The sequence below is a fragment of the Apodemus sylvaticus genome, chromosome 2, assembly GCF_947179515.1.
Source record: "Apodemus sylvaticus chromosome 2, mApoSyl1.1, whole genome shotgun sequence".
Classification (NCBI taxonomy): Eukaryota; Metazoa; Chordata; class Mammalia; order Rodentia; family Muridae; genus Apodemus; species Apodemus sylvaticus.
This window is the reverse complement of record NC_067473.1, coordinates 123,166,005-123,181,405: the sequence shown is the minus strand read 5'-3', so window position 1 is coordinate 123,181,405 and position 15,401 is coordinate 123,166,005. Positions and strand designations below refer to the sequence as shown.

General features: G+C 43.8%; 1 pseudogene; it reads left to right on the top strand.

Moving 5' to 3' along the window:
• The first annotated feature begins 2,009 nt into the window (after positions 1-2,009).
• LOC127677559 (60S ribosomal protein L23a-like) lies at positions 2,010-5,125 on the top strand (annotated as a pseudogene).
• Positions 5,126-15,401: the final 10,276 nt, after the last annotated feature.

Below are 15,401 nucleotides of genomic sequence, written 5' to 3'. Positions count from 1 at the left end.
AGAACAAGGTTTAGATTTAGAGTTAGGGTTGTTTTTGACTTAACTTTAGGATTTGGGTTAGCCTGGTATTGGGTTAGGTTAATGTTAGAGCTCGGTAAATATCAATGTTTGTAAACATACATGAGTGTTTGGACATGTATGAACTTATGTGATTGAGTCTGTGTGTTTGTGTTACATTCATATATTACTTTATATTAATGTGTGAGTATTTGTAGATCTGCTTGTGTATGGGTGTACAACAGTGTAAGTATGAAGGTTCATGTGAGTGTACAAGAGTGCATACTTATGTGCAAAATTATGATTGTGTGAGGAACTGTGAGTTTGCATGGGTTTGTATGAGTTATTGAGAGTGTGTATGGCTGAGTCAATATCAATGTGTGTATGTGTGTGTGTGTGTGTGTATGTGTGTGTGTGTGTGTGTGTGAAATGAAAGTATTCAAGAGTATACTTGCATGAGTGTGCAAGAGTGTGCAATGGAAGGAAGAGTATATGGATTTGCATCTGTGTGAATGGGAGTCTGAGTTTTTGGTTTGGTTTGATTTGGTTTTTGTTTCTTGGTTTTGGGTTTTGGGTTTTGGGTTTTGTTTGGGGGAGTTGTTTTTGCTTGTTTGATTGATTGATTGATTTTTGAGACAGGCTTTCTCTGTGTAGCCTTCCACTACTTTCTGGTGGGGAGTCTGACTTTTTTACTCTGATTGTTTGCATATATGAATGTGCAAGTTACTCAAAAGTGTATGAAGGTGTGTGATCATGACAACATGTATATATAAAATTGTATGAGCTAATATGGCTATTTTAGCATGATTGAATGTAGCAAACATGGGTGAAAGTGGATATAGATGGTTTTGAGAGTTCTATGTGTGCGTTTATAACTCTCAGTGTGTTATTATGTGAGTGTGTAAGACTGTGAGCAAGAGTATGCATGGGCATTAATGTGCATGAGTGTGTAAAAGTATACAGTAGTTGAGTGCTTCATGTGGGCAGATTTAGTGGTTTGAGTTGGAAAAGCCCCCACAGACTTATGTGTGTGAAGTTTGACCCATAGGGAGAGGGACTATTACAAGGTGTTTATTTCTTGGAGAAAGTGTGTCACTATGGAGGTGGGCTTTGAGGTCTTATAAGCTCAAGTCTGGCCAGAGTGTCTTCATTCTGCTGCCCGTGAATCATGATGCAGAACTCTCAGTTACCTCTCCAGCATGTTTGCCTTTATGAAGCCATATTTCCCACTGTGATGATAATAGACTAAATCTCCTATCTCTAAGCCAGCCCCAGTAAAATGTTTTCCTTATAAAAGTTGTCGTGGTGTATCTTCATAGCAATAAATCCTTAACTATTGCTGGGCAGTGGTGGCACATGCCTGTAATCCCAGCACTCTGGGAGGCAGAGGCAGGTGGATTTCTGAGTTCGAGGCCAGCCTGGTCTACAGAGTGAGTTGCAGGACAGCCAGGGCTACACAGAGAAACCCTGTCTCAGAAAAAAAAAAAACCAAATCCAAAAAAACAAAGCAAACAAACAAACAAAAAAACCCTAACTATGACAAAAGTTGGTACCAGGAGTGCAGTATTGCTGTGATAGGCCTGACCATGTTTTGGTTTGGAGGAATATGGATTTGGGGACTTTGGAAAGCAATGGAATACTTTATGTAGGATTTAATGGGTCATACTAGTAGAAGCATGGAAGACAGTGGTACTAAGGGTGATTTGCACTGTGGGGGCCTGGCTCTAGAGATTTCAGAGGAGAATGGTTTTTAGTATGTGACCTAGAGACTGTATTATAATAATTTGGAGAATAATGTGGCTGCTCTTTTCCCTAGCCCAAAGAGTCTGCCTGAGGCTAAGGTGAAGTGATTCATCAAATTAATTGAATTAACAGAGGAAGTCTCAAGTCAACCAAGTTTAGACTCTGCTATAGTTCACCCTTATGAGGGGTGTTTGGATCAAGCACAGCAAGCTTAGAAAGGAAAAATACAAAATGTATGGCTCAAAGAGTGAAGGGACCTCTTCATCAAGATGGCACCGAATGCAAAGAAGGAAGCACCTGCCCCTCCCGGAGCCAAAACCAAGGCAAAGGCCTTGAAAGCTAAGAAGGCAGTGTTGAAAGGCATCCACAACCACAAAAAGAAAAAGATCTACATGTCTCCCTGTAGTGGGTATTATTTTTTTAAAAAATGACCCAACACATTCCTGCTCCTGCCAACTCTCCTGCAGCTGCGCCAGGCAATGGTTCCAATTGTAGAGTCCAGCTCATACATTCTAACAGCGGGTTCTCTGGAAGGAGAGATGGGTGTAGAAATGGGGCAAGAGAAAACACATGGAGAGACACAAAACACATGGCTTCTGGTTCAAGTCCCCATCTTTAATCCCTCTCTCCCTCTTCCTTCATGTTTTTAGAGATTTTTTCTTTGTTTTTTGTTTTTTACTCTTTTTATTTTGTTTTATATAATTTATGCCCTATTTCTCTTGCCTGATGCAGTTCTTATACTGCGGACAAATGCCTAACTAAATTAATTCCCTGTTCCATTTCATTGTCACACCCTAGCTGATCTCAGTCTAGCCTGTATCTGTACACACTCCTTTAGCAACAGCCATTAGAAATAAATGACATTGTTAGCACTAAATTAATACCCTGTTGCTTACCATGCCGGATGCATAAACTTTTTTTTCCTTTTTCCATGGAGCTCCAATCAGACAACATACCTCATTCTGCCTCTCTGTTACCAGTTATAATCCTCATTGGGTGCCATATGTAGAGTCCAGCTCTCAGCACCCATGGCTGTCTCTCCAGCCTTTGGGTTAGCTTTTAAATATCTAAAGGACAGTCATTTAGAGAACATATCCTTTGAAATTTGAATTACATTTGTATAAACAACTGTAAAAATTAAGAATTAGCAGTATTAAAATAGAACAATTTTAAGCAATTGTAAACCATGAGCTATATATATATTTACTATTATTAAAAGATTGATTTTTAACATCTTAAAAATAGCTGCTATAGCACCCAAGTGCTGAAGCAAGGAAAAACTTAAAGGAATAGTCATGTGATCTAATTATATAAACTTTAGTCCCATAGTTGATGTATTTTTTTATGGGATGTATGTATAGAAATATAAAAGCAAATAGTAACAAATTACCTTTTGGATAGCAATTATCAACTTTGCCTCAAAAGGCCTGTCATGTAATAGTCCAATTATTAATAATAATTAATTTGATTGCTGCTTGAAACAAGGAACAAATGTTTTATTAGGCTCTTAAAACATTTTTTAAAAAATATCTCTATAACATTTTAACAACACATCAATATCTTTATTGAAGGATGTAAAAAACTTTATTTCAAGAGCAAAAACTGTGATTTTATATTAATGTTACTTTTTCCAAGGAATGGCAGTGAACATATATCATAAACAGCTGATTATAGCAGCGTTTAGCTGTAAAATTATCTATCTTTTGCCAGTTGATTTATATCTGCCTTGAAAATAGGTTTAAGTCCTTCTGCGGCAAGCTTAAAGAGATGTCTTAGCAAATTAATTTATTTTAATGACCTTTGAAAATTATTTATTTAAAAAAAATTTAAAAACCCAAAAGCAAAGGCCTGTTTTTCTATAAACAAAACATTTTTATAAACAAATATTTTTATTAAAAAAAGATTTCTATAAATAAGATATATTAAAAAATGTAAGATCTCAGCTTCTTGTACTGAAGCAGAGACAAAACACTCCTCATATAAAAACCTGCGGCCCTGGGCTCAGTGTGCAGGGAGAAAGCGGCAGGAAGATACCTCCCTCCTGCTGTCCGCAGAAAAGCTGAGTTCCTCAGGCCATGCCCAGAAGCCCCTTGGCTGGAGCCCAGAGTCATAGCTGCTGCCTCAGGCCCACCATTGTGCCATGCTGCGTTGCGCCTCCAGCCACTTGGAAAACCATGGGGACCACAGCACACACGACAGGCCCGCTGCTGAGGCCATGTCGCACTGCGCTCGGCAGCCGCCACTGGGCCCGGGGACCATGGAATTCTGGGCTCCTTCTAACCGGGCCACCATCGGCCTGTGTCCCTGCGCACCGTGCGCTGCCTGGGCCACCTTCCCGTGGCCCGCAGAGTTCCGGATATCTAAGAGTTAATTTAAAGGCTGGAGGCTAGTGGACCTTTAAGAAAAAAAAGTTGAGCATGTTCCCCACTGCTGCGCACAGCTTTAAATTAGCCTGCAGCCGGCTCAAGAGGTGCCAGCAGATGAAATTTTCATCAATTTTTATTTTTTAACATGAAACAAACACTCATTCACACAAAACACTGACAAATAAACGTACACGTGGACAATCAGTGCACCGAAGACATAGAAATTGAAGCGCGCTGCAATGTAATTAAATCCATTTTCCTTCTCTTCCAGATATCTAAGAGTTAATTTAGTAGAGTCCTGCTCTGTGTGCCCAAACTCCCTGGCAGTCCTGCCTGCCTGGCCATCTCTCCAGAGGAGGTCCTAGGCAACCCGTGTGGTTCCACCATGTTTATCTTGCTTCTACCCAGGGCCCACTGATTCCAATTACCTGGTTAAGCACGACTCTTAAACTTAAAGAGTTAACCAATTGTATTTATGTATATGAAGCTCTCAATCACAAGATGCCAATTTACAATGATAAAAGTCTTATCCCCATTTCTAACCTTTCAGTAAATTTACATCTGACTCCATGTGGATATGCACTTGTCTCTCTCTCCCTCTCCTGCTTTTTCTGTCCCTGTGCCTCTCTCTCCCCAGCTCCTCCTCCTCTCTCCCCTCCAATCACTGGCCTCTCTCACTGCCTCAATGTGAATGGATAGGAAATATCTTACAACATCACCCACTTCTGGAAGCCCAAGACCCTGTGGCTCCAGAGAAACAAGCTTGACCACTATGCCATCATCAAATTCCCCCTCACCACTGAGTCAGCCAAGAAAAAGAGGACAACAATACGCTTGTGTTCACTGTGGATGATGTCAAAGCCATTGAGCATGAGATCAAACAGGCTATGAAGAAACTCTATGACACTGATGTGGCCAAAGTCAACACCTTGATAAGGCCTGACAGAGAGAAGGAGCATGTTCGCTTGACTCCTGATTATGATGCTCTAGATGTTGCCAACAAGATTGGGATTCTCTAAACTGAGTCCAGATCGATAATTCTAAATAGACGCTCTCGCCCCCCCCCCCCGCCATTAAATATAATATATATTAAAGGGAATTAGGTTGACTTACAGGATGCCAACCAGATAATCTCATACCAGAAAGGCTGTCTCATACCAAAAGGGACAAGAATCTAATATTTGTTCAGTCTACAACTCAGGCTCCAGGGAATTCCATGCACTCATGTGTACATACACACACACACACAGAGAGAGAGAGAGAGAGAGAGAGAGAGAGAGAGAGAGAGAGAGAGAGAACAGACAGACAGACAGAGACACAGACAGACAGACAGACAGACACAGACAGACAGAGACAGAGAGAAAGCAAAGCACACAGAGAGAAAATTTCCCTTCAGAGCAGAGAAAGGACTGCTATCTACTTTCTCCCCTGGAGTGCTAGGGGCTTTAAATATTGCTGTTGGCCTGGAATGAGTCCTAGTCCCTTAATTCTGGATTGGCTTAAACAACGCACAGGAAGCTGCACAGTCCGTGGTTTCAGATAGGTTTGTGGTCATGGTGGTATAGAGCAGGGCTCCTTCTTCTAATCTTGGTCAACTTAGACAAAGAAAGGGGAGCTGATAGGCCCACAGCTTCAGTTAAACAGTTAAATAGGACTGGGTTGAACCTACCTTTCTAGCCAGGAACAGTTATCCAAAAGGTGGGGGCTGGGGGGTCCTGATGGCAAGAGAGAAAGTCTGCCAGGTCTTTGTCTTGAGTCAGATTACGAAGAGGTTGTTTACCATGTTCTTTTATCTGTCTGTGGCACATCCCCTATCTCTCTGAACCTGGGGATCTTTATCCCCCCTGGGACCTCATTGCCACCTGTCAGAGGTCACCCTAACTGCTGTTGAGGCTTTGGAGATCTGATCACCCAGACTGCTTCAAACTGTCTAAGGGGTGATGTAGGAAGGGAAAATGTTGTTTCTGAGGGGGGCCATCCTAAGAGGACATGAAAGAAACAGTATATAACAGTGCTTGGCAAAAGTGTGTGTCCTTGGCACATGCTGTGTGGGAGAGGAGGCATCTGTACACAGGTAAGGGGGACTGTTCAGATAACTGTCATGGCTACTGATGGTGTAGTTAGGAAGACGGTTGGAGCAATTCTGCCTTATCAGGGGAGAATAGTCAAGGAAACCATGCAAAGAATCCTTTGGCAGGCTTTGTCATGGTGGTCAGGGAGTCAGTTGGTTATTTCTTTTGTCACTATTGTTCCCCACAAGGAACATCATGGAGAGGTCCAAGAGCTTAAGAAACCTCCCTTCAGCTAGTGTAAGATCAGAAATTGGCTATTGGGTTTTTTCTATTGCAACCTCATGAGAAATATTGAGACAAAAACCAATAAGGACAATTCCTTGTGATTACTGTAGCCTTGCTTAACATAGTGAAATGTAACTATGTTACAAATGTAAATGGAACTGGCTGGGTGTGTATCAGAGCCAGTGTAAACTAATAAGGCCAGAGGAAGGATCTCTACACCTGGGTTGGCATAAATTGTGTTTGACAGATCCAAGTGTAATGGTGCAATCAACTGTCCCTTTGTTACTCCAGACTTCTGTAAAGGGATTAAAAAAATAAAACTTCACAAGAGAAGCTAGTTACACTGTTCCAGTGCCAACGCCCTTGCTAGTTACACCTTCCCATCACCAACACCCTTGCCCAGGTGTTATTCCTGGTGGGGGCTGGCACACAGGAGCAAAGCTGAAAAAAGTATGGATTCCCTTCTTGTTGAGGACATAATCAAAATAAGCATCTAATTGAAAATCTAAAAGAAAAATTTAGCCCCACTTCCTTATAAGATTCCCAGTGATGCTCCATGGATATTTTCTCTAAAACCTCCCAGATACAGGGTGTCTGGGAACCTCCTTCAGTCAGGGGGCATGGGCAACTCTGCTGCAGAAGGAAGGTGCTACAGCTGTGAGAAGAAGTCTTCCATTGTTGGTTAATTTTTTATTTTATTTTTTTATTTTACAGGATGGGCTTGCTTTTCTTGGCTGCAGGTGAGGGTCATCATATTGAATAGAGACAAGGTTGTAATGTTCTGTATCTGGGCATCTTTTTTTCCATCAAAAATGGAATCACTAATGAGAAATAGTTGTCTAAATAACATCTCATATAATTAAGCCCTATGTCCAATGAATGCAGTCCCAAAAACATTCTGGTAATTTAATCCATGCTTATACTTTCCTGCTAGGTGTTTAAGACCATGCAAGTGACCAAAATTAACCATTTTTCTTTTTCCCCAGTCAAAGACAGTGGAGATCTGGTCCTTGGGAGTCCCTGGATCTAGGGAGGAGCCTCTGGCTCTTCTAGTCTCTTTCAATTTTGTTTTGTTTTATTATATATATTGGTGGTTTGCACAAGTGTATGTCTGTATACCATGTGTGTAACTGTGTGAAGGAGGCCAGAAGAGGGCATCATATCCTCCTGGAATTAGAGTTATAGACAGTTGTGAGCTGCCACATGAGTGCTAAGAATTGAACCCAGGTCCTCTGGAAGAGCAGCCAGAGCTCTAAACCACTGAGCCGCCTCTCCAGCCCCTCCTCTAATCTTTCTATTACCAGTTTTCCATCTTTGCGAGCATAAGGAAAAGGCCTTGCTCGGCAGTGGCTTTGCTTGGAAGTATGGGAAATGTTCCCTCTGTTTACTTTCCTGTCTGTAGACTGGACACTTGTTAGAATCCACCAAGGGCATCACCTGGTCTCCCAGCCATGGAGTGAGATCTCCATGGTCTCCATTAACAACAGAACATCTTAAGAGATGTCCCACAGTTCCCTGAGATAGCTGACCTTAGAAGGCAAGAGAAAACATATGGTCCTTTTAATCCCTCTACCCACATTAGAATAGGCCTCTATTTCTGGGACGTTCTTGTATAGTATAAGGTTGTTACCTGTTTAATCTCAGCTACCCATTTAGACTCTACAGAACCAACAGACTACGGAACCAACGTCCCTGCACTGCTCCTGTTCTGCTTCCCTCCCTCTGCCCCAGCTCTGGCTGCCAGCTCTTTATTTATCAAAAGCCTTATCTCATACAAAAAAATAAAAGCTATTAGCATAGTGGGGGGCATTCCACAGCTCACTCACTCTGAACCAATCAGCAGCCAAACTATGCCCTGTCCATGGGTTAGCACTGCCTTTTGCCCCCAGGACCACTTGCTTTTCAACCTGATAATCTCAGAGAATCATCTTTTTAAGAAGGAGAGAAGCATCAGACATTTGCATGTAGGAAACAGATACATACATTGTGGGCTACAGAAATGACTATGCCACATATCCTGCCAGCATAGGAGCTTCCAGCACAGTAATCAACAATCGAAAATATAGAGACCTGTCTTCTTCATCAGTTGATGCAATATGTGTTGGGGTAGGTTATCGCAACAAGCCTCAAAGTATGGTTATTGAATACACAGGTCAGTTGCCTCCGTGTGGTACATTTAACTACTGTATAGTATCTAGATAAAGGTTGAGCAAAAATCTGATTGTAAATAAGCCTTGATTAGATACATTTTGTTTTTTAAAAGTCAGTACAAGTGCTCGCTTTGGCAGCACATATACTAAAAAAAGTCAGTACAAGCTGGGCAGTGGTGGCACATGCCTTTAATCCCAGCACTTGGGAGGCAGAGGCAAGCAGTTCTGAGTTCAAGGCCAGCCTGGTCTACAAAGTGAGTTCCAGGACAGCCGGGGATATACAGAGAAACCCTGTCTTGAAAACCAAAAACAAACAAACAAACAAACAAAAGTCAGTACTTGAAACTGTTACCAAGAGTAGAATAACAATTTACAAGACATCCTCTGATTTAAGTAGTTTGACATCAGTGTTTGACTTTGAACATAGTAATTTTAATATCCTAAATATTATCTTTAATTCTCTACCTTTTACATACCCCAAATAATGTACTCATACCATAACTTGTATATGCTTTTTAGTTTTCTTTCCATTCCAGAAACATTTGGCCACCTTAATCTTCATGTACAAATCCTGCTTTCCTAAAAATATTCCATTTTCTCATTCTTTTAACATTTTCTTGTTCGTCCCTCTTTTAATGACATGAATAAATATATCTGTCAACTGTTGTAAGATTTTTTTCTCCCTGGGAGTACTATCCAGGATCTACCTCTCCACATAAAGTCCAAACAACAAGCCAAACTTCACCCTATGGGACCTATGAATCTAGTGGTCTTATAGACAGAGCACCGTCTTCCCCAGCCTGGATGACGGTTTTTCCCATCCTCATGTAAGTCCCACCCCTTCCTGCTCTTCCCCAAACTCTGTAGTCTAGTTCCTCCCCAAAGACCATGGGACTGACCAGGATTACATAGAACTGGCTGCTGTGAATGGCTGGATACAAGGGCAATCACACTGTGTTGGGGGTTGGTCTGAGGCTGCTATGTATTCAAATGCTAAACACTGGCACCCAAGAGCTGGTTGCAGTCCCATGAGCATGATCTTATCTACACCAAATGATGTTGTATATACTTTGCTCGCCAATCTTCTCTGACTGGTTAAATAAAAGTGGCTGCAGTCAGTTACTGAAGAGAATACAGGTCAGCGGGGTTTTAGCTACTAGGCTGAGGACTGCAGTAGGGACCACGAGGAGGAGAGAAGGAGAAAGAAGATGGAGATCAGGAAGTCTCATTAGACAGGATGGACCAGGCCATGTGGCAAGTGAAATGCCACCCAAGGACAGATTGATAGAGCAAAAATAACAGGAAGAGGGGTGGGGGGGGGGGGTCTCAAACAACAAGTAACTTAGAGAGTGAAGCTGGGAAATAGATAGTCAAGCATAGAAAAAATTAGTTTAGGAATAATCACCCAGTAATTGTGCTAAAATTGATTAAATAAACCCATAGGATTCTGCCCTGATTATCTGGGGTGGGCTGGGCTGGTCATAATGGCTGAGATCATGAGATGGAAGGTGTTTGACTGCAGAGTCAGTGCTGGGCAACGCGTCCTTCATAAAAGAAAGTTGAATACCAACTATATACATACATAGGATGGGGTCATACATTAATCTCACCTGTGTACAAACTGCTGAACTAGGGGGCTTTGTAAGATCCCAGGTAAACAGTATATAAAACCAAGGGGATTAGAAATCTTGTTTGTGTGGGCTTTGTGCTGGGTAGTTTCATGCCAACTTGACACAAGCTCTGGTCTTCTAAGAGGAGGGAACTTCAATTGGGAAAATGCCTCCATAAAACCAAGCTGTAAGCAGGGAAACCTACTGGGCAAGGGTTCTCAAGGGCTGTGGCCCCTTAGGAGGGGAATCAAGTGACTCTTTCATAGGTGTCACCTAAGAACATCAGAAAACAGATTTTACATTGTGATCCATAACACTAGCAAAATTTTACAGTTATAAACCCATAGGACTCAACAAAAATAAGCTTATGGTTGGGGGCCACCACAACATGTATTAACAGGTCGCAGCATTAGGAAGGCTATAGGACATCTTAATTAGTAATCAGTGTGGGAGAACCCAAATGGGACACACACACACACACACACACACACACACACAGGCTGGTGGTCCTGAGTTGTATAAGAAATCAGACTGAGCAGGCCATGAGAAACAAGCCTTTTGAATGAGCAGCATCCTCCGTGGCCTCTGCATCAGCTCCTGCCTCCAGGTTCCTGTCTGATATTAAGTTTCTGCTTTGGCTTCCCTCAATGTACTGTGATTCTGAATATGTAAGTTAAACGCCCAAAACCTTTCTCACCCACTCCCCAGTTGCTTTGGTAATTATGTTTCATCTCAGCAACAGAAATCCTGACTAAAGACAGGCTTTGTGTAGTCTAGACAATGATCCACCCCAGTGGTGTAAGTAGCAGATAGATAGAAGCCACATGTGCACAACAACACGTCTTCACATCTATGGCTGATGGCTGATCTTGGTTGCCATCTTGTCTACATCTAGATTCAACTAAAACCCACCAGCCAGGCATGGCATGTGAGATCTTTTCTTGAATCATTTGAAGTGGAAAGATACACCTTAAATCTGAGCCACGCCCTGTGGTATAGGCCCACGGTAATGGATGTAGAAACACCTAGCCACTCCCCCTTCTACACAAAACAGACAATCTCTGTGCTAGAGAATTATCCGACCCTGCGTTCTGGGCTGTTCAGGCGCTCTCCCGAGAGTCCTGGCCATGGTATAAGGACAGAGTGTCCTCTGAGGATTGGACTCCCTGATCCAAACCGTGGTAAGGAACCGCAGGCCGGGTGCATATGGAGAGCCCTTTCCTCAGCAGTAGAGGATAGGCCAGGCATGCGGCAGGAAAGCCGGAGGGTGGCAAGCCATTACGGGCTCTCCCTACACAAGTTCTAATGGAGAGCCTCGAAGTGCCCAGCAGTCCTGGCTCTCAGCCTGGCCTTCCAGCAGTTCTGCAGCACAGACCACCAAGCAAAGGGCCAGAGACCGCCTGGCTTAAACCCCAACCCATCGTCTCACATATCCCAGCAGCAGCGGCAGGAACCGGAAATCAGAGCCTGAGCCGGGCTTCTTTCCAGACACCAAGGGAAGGGTATGCACAGGGAACACAGAAGGTTGCCAGCAGTGGGGGTGCACGCCTTTAATCCCAGCACTAGGAAGGCAGAGACGGACAGATTTCTGAGTTCGAGGCCAACCTGGTCTACAGAGTGACTTCCAGGACATCCAGGGCTACACAGGGAAACCCTATCTATAAATAAATAAATAAATAAATAAATAAATAAATAAATAAATAAATAAATAAATAAATAAATAAATCTAAGCTCTAGACCTTGGATACAGAGTCAAACTATATACCACATTTACCATGTTTGAAGTCTTGGGTTCCAAGTTTAACACAAACTAACCAAGCAAGCAAAACTGAAGCCTTTGTGAATATCTCTATAGAGACAGAACAGAGTTACCAGAGTTAGCAAGGAAAAACACAGGGCATACAGTGTGGCCTTTGCCTGAACCTACTCGTATATGAAGAGGAGCTAGGATTCAGGATGTTTTCATGCGTTTCTGTTGTTGGCCATCAGAGGGCAGCAGAGCTACATAGATGTCCTGTGTGTTGCTGCAGGTCGCGGGATACAAAGGGGCCAGCACAGGACTTTGGGAGCCACAAGGTGCCAGAAAAGTGATGGGAGGAAATAGTAGCCATACGAAGATCAAGGAAGGTTTCTAGGAGTTGTTGAGTCATGCTTTAGGCAAGGTTTGAAAAGGGCCCCTAGAGAAAAGACATTTGAACAAAGATGCAGGGGGCAGGCAGAGGCAATACAGCCGAACCTAAAGCCAGTATTTCAGCATGTAAATTCACATCGAGCCAGGCAGTGGTAGCGCACACCTTTAATCCCAGCACTTGGGAGGCAGAGGCAGGTGGATTTCTGAGTTCGAGGCCAGCCTGGTCTATAGAGTGAGTTCCAGGACAGCAGCCAGGGCTACACAGAGAAACCCTGTCTCGAAAAACAAAATAAATAAATAGATAAACAAGAAAGAAAGAAAGAGAGAGAGAGAGAGAGAGAGAGAGAGAGAGAGAGAGAGAGAGAGAGAGAAAGAAAGAAAGAAAAAGAAAGATCAAACTGCCTCAATAAAAAATGCCCTCCCATATAATTAAAAACCCCAGGATACACCTTCAGGAGCAACTACAAACAAGGCTTCCGACTGTGTCACTGTGCCCTGTCACAGGGGCTTTCGGCTTTCCTCTTTATGGCTGCATGGCCATCGGCAACTGCAAGCAGATCCCCAAACTACCAAGATGGAGATAGCCTCATTCTCAAGAATTCTACCAAATGTCCTGGGAAGTGCTCTGAGGTGCTGGAACTGTGTTGCCCAAACATCCAAAAGAAACTATTGCTACTCTTGATGACCTGTTCTGAGTCCAGGCTGCCTGTGAGAGGTGGACTCTGTCCTCTAACTGAACTCGGGGTGGGTAACAGTCTCCAAAGGAAACATGAGAGGGTCTCAGAAGGGGAGAGAGTGGGTGTCAGGGTGGACCCACTGAAACTTGGTCCTCTCTTGTCCTAACTGATTCTGCACCAGGCTGCCATAACTTGCCTCAGTTTCCACAGCAGGATATGACATCAGGTTCAAAATAGTCCTGCGGAGCTGACCGGGAGTATGTCATTCCGCCTTCCTTTCTGCCACGTGTGGAGTCCACTCACTCCTGTAGGCTCTCTTAGGCAGCAGAGGCACCTCAGAATCAGGAAGGAGTCCATACCAACAGTTCTAGCAGTAGCTCCGAGGTTGAAGCTCATTAGATGCTATCCTGAGCCAATCACTGTGTGTGAGAAAAGATGGGATGTCTCAACAGGCCAAGCTTGGGTCATATGCCCATTCAGAGGAACTGGGAAATAGAGTCAGGTCTCTGGAAGAGCTCCTACTAGGCAGGGGTCCTTTTCTGGAAGAAAGGGGAGGTCTCAGGCAGAACACCAGAATTGGGCCACCTAAGGCAAGGGGCTCTGGGTCAGCAGAACCTAGGGTCAGTAAGTAAGGGTGCTAGGATAGCCACGATGAAGTAATAGTAACTGGAGGCTTGACCAGCAGGCACGGACTGTCTTACAGCCCCAGGAGCTGCAGGGCAAGGGAGGCTCACTCTCTGTGAACCTGCATGGCACCCTTTCCATCCCCTCTAGCTTCTGTTCACAGTCAGCGGTCCCCAGCGTGCTTAGGTCTGTGAGTCTGTGTATTCCTCCTGCCTTGGGCCCTGATGTGACACGGCCATCCATGCACACGTCTCTGTGTCTCTAAGGCTACGGCCGGCTGATTCACTTGCTTTGTCTATGCCTTTCCACAGAGGTTACCTTCTGCAAGACAGAAGTTTAGAGCACCATCACCTGTCTGCCACCATCTCTTTTTGACAAAGGCTGGCACTGCCCCTGTGGGAAGGGCACCTGGGGTGAGAGGTGAGATAGTCCCAGTTAGCCAGACACAGTTCTGAGACAAGGACTCTGAATTATGTAGTCCAGGCTAGTCTTAAACTCACGACCCTCCTGCTCCGGCCTCCAGAGTGTTAAGATCTCTAGCATGTACCCCAAGCACATCATTTACTCTTTGGGCCACAGTAGATTTAAGAAGCCTTGTGAGAAGTAGCAGCAGGGATGCAACCCAGCTCACAGATTGCCCAACCTTATTGACTATAAATAGATCCAAAAGAGTTAACACACCACACACTGGCTGCAAATAAACACACACACACACACACACACTTTAGTCCAGCAAGGAAATCACTCAAGTGTTAAATAGGAAATGATAAAAATGGTACTGTGGCAAATATTTTGGAATCTGACAAACCTGGACTTGAACTCTGAATGACTTTGTGTTGATAGCTCTACTTCTCTGAGTCTTAGCCTCCTGTCTGTGAAGAGAGCCCTCTCAGGGATGGGAGTGCACATGCAGAACTCTAATATTAGGGTGGAGCTATAGCTCACTGGGTAGAGTGCTTGCCTAGCATACACAGGTACTGGGTTCACTCCTCAGCACTGTGCAAACCTGACATGGTGGTATATATTTGTAATCTTATCACTCAGGAGGTGGAGCTCAGGGGATCAGAAGTTCAAAATCTAAGGTAATTGGAGGCCAACCTGGGACACATGAGACCCTCATGTATAAAAATAAAATACCAACCAGTTGTACTGGCCCTAGCTTTTAACCCCAACACTTGGGAAACAGAGGCAGATATGTCTCTGTGAGTCTGAGACCAGCCACATCTCTATAACAAGATCCAGGACAGCCAGAGTTACAAAGTAAGACCCTGCCTCAAAAATACATAAGTTAAATAAATAGATAAAATGCCAGCCAAAGCTACACAATAGAGCCCTGTTTCAAAAATAATAAGTAATCAAAAATAATTTTGTAAGTAAAAGAAAATCCCAGCATTCAGGAGGTGGAGGCAGGAGGATCAAGAGTTCAAACTCATCCTTGGCTGCAATAGTGAGTTCATGGGATACATGAAACCTTGTCTCAAAAACTAACAAAAACCAAAATTGTCTCTGAGGGTGTTTGAATGTTAACAATGCTCTGCGAGTGCTTGTGTGGTCCATCCTGTGTCATACCAATATCATGAAATGTGGGTACATATGTGGTCACCCAGGAGAGTTGGGGCTGTTTAGCCCAGGCTCTGGGGCACCAAGCCTGGGAAGTGTCAGCCATGCCTCCTTCTGAGGCTCTGGTCTTGCCCAGCATCTCCCTCCACAGCAGAGCTCCATAGTCTCCAGCTGGCCCTGGGCTGTGGTCCCAGCAGGAAATCAATGCCAGGAGCTGCCATCCTCCTCCCTAGCACACAGAACTGC